This window comes from Aulonocara stuartgranti (genome assembly GCF_965226115.1).
Source record: "Aulonocara stuartgranti genome assembly, chromosome: 4".
NCBI lineage: Eukaryota > Metazoa > Chordata > Actinopteri > Cichliformes > Cichlidae > Aulonocara > Aulonocara stuartgranti.
This window is the reverse complement of record NC_138942.1, coordinates 36,302,685-36,313,112: the sequence shown is the minus strand read 5'-3', so window position 1 is coordinate 36,313,112 and position 10,428 is coordinate 36,302,685. Positions and strand designations below refer to the sequence as shown.

At 42.5% G+C, this 10,428-nt stretch overlaps 2 long non-coding RNA genes across 2 annotated transcripts; one reads left to right on the top strand and one right to left on the bottom strand.

Moving 5' to 3' along the window:
• Nucleotides 1-4,954: 4,954 nt before the first annotated feature.
• LOC309705036 lies at nucleotides 4,955-5,774 on the bottom strand. Its single transcript, XR_014276446.1, has 3 exons — nucleotides 5,527-5,774; nucleotides 5,375-5,435; nucleotides 4,955-5,265 (listed from the first exon to the last, which is right to left on the bottom strand). It is a non-coding gene; the product is annotated as an uncharacterized lncRNA (long non-coding RNA).
• A 1,064-nt stretch (nucleotides 5,775-6,838) lies between these two features.
• LOC309705040 lies at nucleotides 6,839-9,717 on the top strand. Its single transcript, XR_014276450.1, has 3 exons — nucleotides 6,839-7,401; nucleotides 9,364-9,550; nucleotides 9,654-9,717. It is a non-coding gene; the product is annotated as an uncharacterized lncRNA (long non-coding RNA).
• The last annotated feature ends 711 nt before the right edge of the window (nucleotides 9,718-10,428 follow it).

The window sequence follows — 10,428 nt, the reverse complement described above, 5'->3', positions numbered from 1 at the left end:
CACACTTTCTACCTTCACCTGTGCAGTAAAGACTGAGAGCAGAGCTGAAAGCAAGCGTCCAATCAGTGAGCAGCATCAACACCTGAGCTTCATTCAGACTCTGTTATTGAAGATGTTGTTGGTACAAAGTTCATCTGCTGCTCACATGAATCCATGAAAGATTTATTTCACTGAATGTTTCTTCAAAGCTCATTTCAACCTGTTGAAGTCATGAATGAAAGTGCAGACTGAGAGTGGATCACATGATGTTTGAGGTGTGTCATGTGACATGTTCAGTATTGTCACACATGTCTAGATTGTCCCTGATATCATAACTGCTCAAACACTGATGATTATATTTGAAGAATTATTCCTGATGGCAGCAAAGTTTGAATGGAGCTCTCTGTCTGTGCTGATTTGTCGCCCTCTGGAGGTCAAAGCACAAACTGCATGATGTCACTGTAACCACCACAGTGACAGGAAGTGTTTTTATGACTGAAACACTGAAATGATGCTAACGGCTGTCGTTAGGCTCACTGACAGCAGTGCTGATGTGTTCATGTCAAACACTGGCTCAGGTCAGACTCCTTCATCCTTCTCCAGCGTGAGGCCGCCCTCAGACCCACAGGCGCTCTGACCTTTGACCTCCTGACCCTAACCATTTTAGTCTTGTTGCATCTGCAAATCCATCCAAACTGTAGCCGAGCAAAAGAAGCTGGAAGTTGTTCTATGAATGATGTTGTTGAAGGAGCTTGGAAAGAAAAGCGTCTGGACTTCTTTAAGTTGCTTGAAGAGGGACATGGACGTCTTAACGCCCACTTACATCCTGGGACATTTGATCACAGGAAATCACATGATGGGGTGGGGCTAGATCTCACAATGGGTTCACCCAAAACCTTGGCTGATTGAGACCCACACCCGTTCTCACACCGTGGCTCGTGTGATTAGGTAGAGGATCAACAGGGGCTCCGTGTCCCTGAATTTAAACTGAATCTAAACACACCGTGCACAATGCCAAGTTAGATAATGGTTAAAAGAACAAGATAAGAATAAATAAAAAGATAAAATAAGGATAAAAAATAACTTAAAAAAATAAAATAAAAAGATAAATAACTGCAAATAAGTACAAATAAGTAACTGAAGACACGTGTGGTCTGCAGATGTCGATGTACATGGATGTACATGGAGTTTAATGTGCAAAATGAACTTAGTGTGCAAAGTGACCTGATGTGCAAACTGCAGTTTGAGGTCGGTCAGCTGTTCAGGAGTCTGATAGCAGTGGGGAAGATGGAGTTGTTGAGTCTGGATGTTCTACATTTCACACTTCTGAACCTTCGTCTCGAGGGCAGAGGTGTGTCTCTCCTCTGGACTCTGTGATGGTAGCTGCTCTGCAGAGAGGGCAGCGGGGTCCTGATGATCTTCTCCACAGTTGTTATCACTCTCTGCAGGCGTTTGCGGTTTGCAGTAGTGCTGCCGTACCATGCAGTGATGCAGCTGTCAGGCTGCTCTCCACAGTGCAGCTGTAGAACCTGCTGAGGATCTTGGCCAACATACCAAATTTCCTCAGCCTCCTCAGGAAATACAGCAGCTGCTGAGCCTTCTTGACCAGCTGTGTGAGTTTGAGTCCCTCACTGACTCAAACTCCTTCAGTGACACTTGCAGCCTTGCAGATTAGTTTGCTGATCCTGATGCATCTCTGGAGCTGATGCTGTCCCCCAGCAGACAACAACAACATAGATGCTCTCACTAGTCCACTTTACCCTCTAATCACATCTCTGACATCTGCAGGTTGCTCCATAGAGACTCTTGTGCAATGCCAGGTGTTTGTGTTTGTGTTTGTCTGTAGGTACACATTAGATATGACCATAGACGCACACACACAAGTGAACACAGCAGCACAGATGGTTTCCACCTGCTTCCCTCTTTCTTCACACAACTGTGAGGATGATGAAGAGGTTTCAGGACGAGGTGGTCAGCAAGCACAGGATAAAGCAGGGCCATGAAACTCTCTGGTGCAGCAGATGTTTAATCAGACTCAGCTTTAGGCTTCTTTTCCCACCTGGCAGCAAAGTAACAGCTTCACTAATGTGAACAGTCACAATGTTAAACGTTTCTATATCTTCATATATTTTTATCTGTTGATGCTGCAGAATAAAGTCTGTTAACAGAGTGCAGGATGTGTAGAGCAGGTCCAGCTCTCCCTTTACTGTGTCCACTTTCATCAGCCCCTGTGAAGTGACACAGAGTGCATGTGTGTCTGTCAGCTGTTGTTTGTTGTGAAGGATGGAACAAATGAACACACACTTTTAGAGAAATCTGAAAAAGCAACACGTGCTTGGGCTCCTTCTGTGCTCGTCTTCATTAATGCTGATCTTTCTTTCCTGTTTGTTCTTTGGCACAAGCTTCAGTCTTTTCTCCCAGGGCTCCTTCACACTTAGAAACACACCTACATTCATTTATACACAAACATCATGAAACAAAGGCTTTGTAAAAGAGGACATGAGATCCTCTCTGAACAGCACATTCATATCAAACACAGGACTGAACAGGATATACTGAGTCTGTGCTGTTTTCATTGTTACTTGCTGAGTATTTTTCCAGTGTTTGAAATGTGACTCAAGTCTGATTCTTCTACTGTGTGTGAACTCTAAGCAGCTGCATTAAACAGCTGCTTTTCAAACCAGGCTCAATCCTATGACTCTGTGAATGTAAACTTTTGTCACCTGCATGAATAACAATCCTTGATCTAGTCAGGACTGCAGTGCTCCTGTGATCCCAGCTTATAGATGGAGGCTAGCATGAGAGGCTCAGCAGCTAAAGCAGCACACCTGGGTCTCCCAGCCTATTAAAAGCAGCCCTTTGCTTCACCTGCTTCACTAAACATTATTATTATTATTTAAGCAGAGTGGTGTGATTGATGTAGGCATTGCTGTGTGACAGGAGGACTTTTCTTGAAACAGCTCGTGTGACGTGAGCTGACGTAAAAACAGTGATGTTAGCTTGATTCTCTTGGCTAAAACTATTTTAAAAAGAGGGTCAATCATGCAAATCTGCCAATAGAAGCCAAAGTTACAGCCCCTCAGAGTTTAAAGAGAAAAGGCCCGTTTCCAACACTCGGTTGTGCAAAGGGAAACAGGCCCACAGTGCCTGAGTGTGTGGGTAATTCTTCAAATAATATTCAAAAGCAAACATTTTTAAGCATGTAAATAAAATTCAATCATTTCTGCTCTTCAATACCTAAGAAATGAAAACTGGCAGATGGTCCCAAAATGTGAAACGCCTGGCTATCTGTGCATTTAGTGCTGCAAGTTTTCACTGTTTACCTTCAGAAGCATAAATCTCTGCACAGATAATGTTCATATGTGGATTCCTGGTTTTCTGCAGTTAATTGTGACCCAAAGCGTATTTTTAAAGTGGTTCCAGGCAATAAAGTCTAAAAATAAATACATCTACTTCCTTTTTCTGTGTTCCAGCCTCAGTGACTCTGACACAGTGCTGTAATATTTACACCTCTGATGAAAACAGAGTTTGTAGTTGCAGAGAAATACTCGACTCATTTTGGGCATTTACGAGCAGGAACCTCAGAAAGCCCCTCGCTGCTTCACTGGTTAAGAAGCAAAGCAAACATTAGTTCACAGTGATGTTAATTAAGGCCCAAAGTTTAGGAACGAACGTCAGCACTTCACTAATGAATGTAATGCTGATTCATGTGCTTGTTTTGTAATGTGCATGTTGTGCGTTGCTATTTCCCATATTCTTTGGCACTGATAGATGAAGAGTCTCAGGCAGGACCGAGGCTGCCAGCTGCTGACAGTGAGCAGGGAGAGAGCAGCAGAAGCTGGGCAAGAGCAGGGCACCTTCAGCCCCCTTCATCAGTCAGAAATCATTTGGGTGTCTGTGTGAAATGTCTGATTTTTAAAATCTTTTTGTAGACATATTTATTAAATGTTTAACAATTATATAGAAGAAAGACAATGTAAAGAACAAAACATGACAAAACCAAAATGAGTTGAAGTTATGAACTGTTTCTGAGAGACAAATAACACCAGGATCCTTTTTGTGTAGCTGACAGCTGGTAACTGTGCAGGGGCGGGTCTAGCAAAGTGTTGCCAGGGGGGCAGGTAGGGCATTAACAGGGAGAGGGGGGCACAAAGAAATACTTTTCTTTCTTGTTCTCATTTAAAATGTCTCACTTTTAATAAATAATTATCTGAATCTTACAACAAACGTTTTCATCTGATGTAAAATGTATAGAAATCCATTATTGTACATAGTCATTTTTTAGGGTCCCATCATAATTTCTTCAGAAGTAAGTACTGCATATGATGCCAGTGTTTCCCACATTTTCTAGATTCTGCACCAGTACTGTGTGTAAAATGCATCAAAAAGTCCGTTTGATTCTTTCTCAGCTGTCTTTCTGTCTCCTTTCACTTTTTAAAGGTTGCCATGTTAGAAAACATATTTTGCCCTGCCGTGCTGTTTATTGATGTGGCAAATGAAAGGTTTATGAAAACATATCTAAATCTGTCATCAGTAATCAGCAATGATCATGTCTCACCTCTAGTCTCTGTCTTAATGTCAGGTTTCCACCGTGTGTTGTAGATGTTCAGGAGGTTAACTCGACCAACAGTCTACTTCCTGTTTAGAATAGCAGGACAGGGAGGATGGTGCAGGTTTAAGTTTATTAGACTGATGCATGTATACCAACAAGACAGCGTCCATCACTGTGACAACAGCGTTTGTTTTCATTCAAAGGCTTCATGGTTTTTCCTTTAATACCTGGGGGGCCGGTCTCCAGTCAAAATGCCCGGGACCATTTTTTGTCCCAGTCCAGCCCTGGTGTCAGATCTGCATGCAGTGTCAATGAGACGATCAACAACAGATCAGACAAAACACTCAGGCGGACACTCCTCTGTAGAAGGAAACATGGAAAGTGTGAGGTAATCAGTGCACAACATCACTTTGTATTTCAGGCTGTTTTTATATAGAACTTCAGCACCAATGTAAAAGTTCTGGTTTGAGGAAGATGAAGAACATTTTCAGGAAGGATGCCGTCTGCAAGCAGAGCTGCTTGAACCTCAGCGCTGAGGTCCAGACTACTTCCTGTGAAGCCACGTGATGTAAATCTGCTGCTGTAACTTCACAGTTTACTGAAGCTAAATGCAACGTTACCATATAATCTGTTTTCAACAAAGGTTTCACTCCGTCCGGTGTTGATGGAATGATTCAGGCCGTACTCGTCAGGCTTCCCGTCGACCACACGCATTTCAGTCACAAACCCCGTGACTGACAACAAGGGAAACAGCAGAAGAAAAGATGTGAAAATACTGGATGATGATGATGGAGGATTAACCGCGGTGGCTAAACTGTTTCCTGTCTTTGTGGGCGTACTCACAGGGAAGTTTCCAGGCACGTCAGTCTTGGTGGCTAAAGTCTCCATTTTCCAACATGTATCGCTACAGGTGCAAAGACACAACATTAATCATCAGTGTAAATATTTTAATGCTGTCCAAACGGTGTTTGCTTTGTCTGTCCTCTCGCGCTCACAGAGGAAACGAGGACGCCACCTTCAACCCATCTTCAGTTGGCTCAACCATGGCCGGACTTCCTGTTGGCTTTGTGACAGCAAACCACTTGAAATGAGAGCAAACTGCAGTCAAGCACCACTTACAGCAACCTGTGGACACGCAAATGGAAAGCACTGAGAATCATACAGAAGCATAAGAGCTGTTTATTGTAACACGTGTGTGTGTGTGTGTGTGTGTGTGTGTGTGTGTGTGTGTGTGTGTGTGTGTGTGTGTGTGTGTGCACATTAATAACACACTGATGTATGTTAGTTTGATTTATGTTATATCTGAGAAAACAACTGCAGAATTTTACATCAAAGTTTCCAAAGCTGATGTTTTGTTGTTCACTCTGTTTTATATTCATATAGTTTGTTGTTTTTAAATCAGTGGACAAAATAAATATTATCACACAAAATCCAGGGTGAAACATAACCAAATAACCTAAATGGTGAAGTCATTATAGAAGTACATGTTGCAAAGGTCAGCCTCCTGTATAGACTGCTAAACTGTCTGGGGGGGCCCTGCCTGTCCTCGTTGGATAAGCTCCACCCCTTTTCCATAAGACGGAGACATTTGTATGAAAATAGATGGGCAGTAAAATAAAAAATAAAAAATATTATGGATGACTCTGTAAATCAAAGTCGGCCTGAGGCAGAAGCAGAAACCATGAGGAGCACAGCACCACTCCCAGAAGGGCACGAAGTGAAGCCATAGCTGCTGAAGAGTGAAGACGTGATGATGGAGGAGATCACAGATGAAGATCTGCTGCCTGCTGACTCTTTATATAGAAGAGTGAGACTATCTCCCCACCAGCAGCTGCACTTATACAAACCCCAGGTGCTGGGATGGCTTTGAACATGTGACATTTTCTGCAAACACATGGACAGTTTCATAACCACAAAGATTATTCCTGCAGCGGCAGAATCGTATCCACTGTGTGAGAGGTGAACGTCAGACAGTTCTTAGAAAATGTAGTTTCTCTGTAAGCTTTTAACGTCTCTTTTACCCCCATTTGTCTAAAACTACTTGACAGCCCTTCATGTCAGAGGTTTATTACCTGTGCAGGATGGAGCACATGGTCTCAGTCAGGCTGGACACGATCACTCCTACAGGAAGTAAATGTGATTTTATTTCACCTGTGAAATGATGAAAAACAGCAGAATAGCTCACGCTAACAAACGGGTGTTGAAATGTTTCATTTTCTGCTGTTTCACAGGTCAAAAAGGGCGTCGAAGCAAACTGAAGCTGAGCTGCTGCTGCTGTTGTAGTGCAGCATTTGCTGTGTGCTTCATCAGAGAACCTTCTGTACACAGCAGACAGAGGCTGCTGCCACTGAAGTCCATCTGCTAGAGAGCTTTAAACACTGGTTATTGAAGTGGCTTTGATGATACTGATACACAGTCTTTGCTGCTGTCACAGGACAGGGATCCACCAGGGAGTAGTTGTCAGGATAAAGAGCCTTCGCTTCTCTAAATATAAACTGGATACTTGTAGGAAACTTTGGGAAGCAGCATTTTTCCTCATATCGTCTAAACTGAAGTTAGCTCAGGTGCTTCTTCCATACTTGCTCTGCAGAAAGCCAAAGAGTTTGGAGCTCTGCAAACATTTGCAGCACAGCTGGATGTTTGTAACTTTGGTCACCTCTGTATCATCCCTCAGATTCTTTCTGCACAGCTTTGAAACCACGACAGCACGAGTGATGCTGAGGAGACGTCCAGTTTAAACAGACCTTTATTCCTGGAACACAAACACATGAAGTGATGCTGCTAAAGAAGAACATTTAATCGCACTAATGAATCAAGCATCTGTTTGTCTGTCAGTCTGTCAACAGTTCCTCTGATCGACTTCAGACTTGGTGGGTATTTTGTTTTTGCAGCGGTCAAAGTCGATCAGCGTGTTGCTTTGTCTGCTGTAAATCTGCCTGTACAAAGGGAAACATGCATGTTTTACATGCAAACTCACAACATGGCTGCATTTTTGTGATTATGTGTATTTTATATTGATTTATTCTATTATGTTTTGTATATGAATCTTTACAAGTGTGTCGATACAAAGGCTTGATTAAAACAAAGGTCTCAGCTGTGCTGTTAGGGATGCTCTCATATTTGTTTCAAATGTAATAAATCAAAGGATTTCAGGCTTTTCATCCTTTTTATTTGTTTGGTTCTAACAGCAGCTGGATAAAAACATGCAGGTGATGAATATAATTGTGTGATATTATGAGCATTGTGAATAAAGAAAGAGCAGAGATAGTAAAAAGGAAACAGGTGATGGACGTGAGATTTTCAGAACAAAAGCTCCTCAGTGAGACGATCACCTGGACACAAGGTCAGGCAGCTGGGACTCATCTAGAGAGCAAAATGGAAAAGTGATCTGTGCAGAACATCACTGTTGATTGCAGTTATTTACATCAGACTTCTTCTCTGAGATAAGAGCACCGTTTCTGGGAAAGATGACAGTATTTCCAGGCTGGATGCTGTTTGCAGGGAGAACTGAATGAAAGTCTCCTGCACCTCAGCGCTGAGGTCCACACCTGTGAACACAGATGAGGTCAATCTGCTGCAGCACGTAGAGCTTTACTGATCAGCAGGTTCAAAGGATTCAGCAGAGCGTAGAGTCAGAGCTAAATGCCACATCACCATAGAGTTTGTTAACAACAGCTTTCTTTGCCCTTTGTCTCGATGGACTGAATCAGGGATACTCGTCATACTTCACCTCAACCACGTCACTGAGAGACCCCAGCCTGACACAGCAGCAGAGATGATGAAAGCAGAAACAGCAAACAGATGCTTCAGTTGTGTTTCTCTGTGTGTGCGCTCACGCCCACTTGTGTGTGTGAACTTTCCACGTACCTCAGCTTGTTTCTCCAACATGAGCCATCAGGGCTGAAAAACATCACTAACACATGAATTCTTTCTCTTTTTGTTATCACCTGTGATCATGTGTCTCATGTTTCTGTCATTCACCAGTTCTTGTATAGTTACGTGTAACTAGACTTCTGTGGGACGTAAATGATTGTTTTGTATGCAGATCTGTACAAAGGATGGAAACACTTGATTACAAAGGAGATCTCAGCTGTGTTGTTGTGGATGGACTTCAACGTATTTGTTAAAAAAGAGAATAAAGCAAAGTGTTTTAGCTGTTTGGGAGTTTTTGTTTGATTCCATTCAGTTTTATTTCTATGGAGTCAAATAATAAGAAAGGCTCTAGAACAGCCCTGAGTTTGTCCAGGTGACACTCCTCTGAAGAACAAAGACAAAGAGGAAGAAGGGGACTCGTTTTCAAGTCTTGTTTCTTTCAAAATAAAAGCTGAAATGTTTTGGAAGCATGATAATATTTCAGCCAGGATGCCGTCTCCAAGGAGACCTGCACCTCAGCGCTGAGCTCCACATCACGCCCTGTGAAAGCACAGATATAAATCTGCTGCAGTGAGAAGAACTTTACCCAACACAAGTGTAGAAGTAGACATTTGACTTTACCTACAACCTGTTAACAACAAAGCTTTCATTGCCTCTGCTGTTGATGTCATGTAGGACTAATCATACTTCACATCAGCCATGCACACGTCAGAGGATCTCCAGGCTTTCAGTAATAAAGCCAAGCAGATGATGTGAACATAGCAATAGTAAAACATGCATCATAATCAGCTGTATGTGTCGACTATGTGGCACCTCAGTCTTGTTGGCATGAAGAAAAGTTGTGTAACATGTAGCATAAGGGCTGCAAAGACATCATGTAGACAGCAGTCGTCTGTTAGTCGTAACGTATCTCCTGTTAAAGAGTTAAATGTGCGTTCTCCATCTCTGTCCTCTCACAGCTCGCCGTACACCAACTCCAGCTGTGGTAACCATGGCTGTGCCCATCAACACGCTGAAGCTGAGACGCCACCCGTCACTATGGCGACTCCAATAGGGTTACCTGTCAGCTGTGGACGCATGAAAGGAAAACAGCAGAAACACAGACATGTTTACTGGAACATTTCCTATTGACAGCTTTATGGAAAAGTGGGTTTAAACACTTTTCTATGTTTTATTTTGTTTATTTATGGATTTATTGTGAAAGGAATTTCAAAGGTTTAATTTGACCTTTCCCCTGTTTTTCATACAGACTGGAGACGAATGGATGGTGCTTTCTTTGTTTGTCTAAAGATAATGAATAAAACTCTACACACATCTTAAACCACCCTCCTTTCTATATATTTTGTTATATAAATGGAAAGTATATAAGACACAAACTGAGCTTATATGATACTAAGGACCCTGGAGGTCAGTCCACCTTTATAATTCAGCACAGCCTGGAGTCTTGGTCTTTTCTTGGATGTTGGTTCCCTTTGTTTCCATCCTCTGTTAAGATGTTTCAGTAATGTTGAGGTCTGGGGAGGCCAATCCATGGCTGACGTCCTGTGATGCTGCATTAGCAGTTTGTTCATAGTGAAAAATGAAGCCACTGCCAATCAGACATTTGCACAGTGGATCAACTTCTGATGGTACTGTCCTGAATTCCACACCTATAATATGTTTGCACGTACTGATGAATATGTGCAGCTGATTTTCAGTCCAGTTCCTGTGTGACAGACGCCAGTCTTTCTGCCTGTGTCCTTCCTTAACAATAGAGCCATCCTTCCACTGAGACTGTTTCTGATGAGGCTTCACTGAGCAGTAGATGGATCCCTCAGCTCATCTAATCGTCCTATTTCTAACACATGACTGTCAGAAACTGTTAATCTGCTGCAGCTCTTTAACTCCTCCACTTCTTTTTTGTAATCTCTTAGTTTCCTCATCTTTTAAGGTGGCACTGCACACCAGATCCAAAGTCAACATGCTGTTATATGATGGAGTTGAACCTGTAATGGAGTTTGATTTAAACCAATCAGCAATTAAGT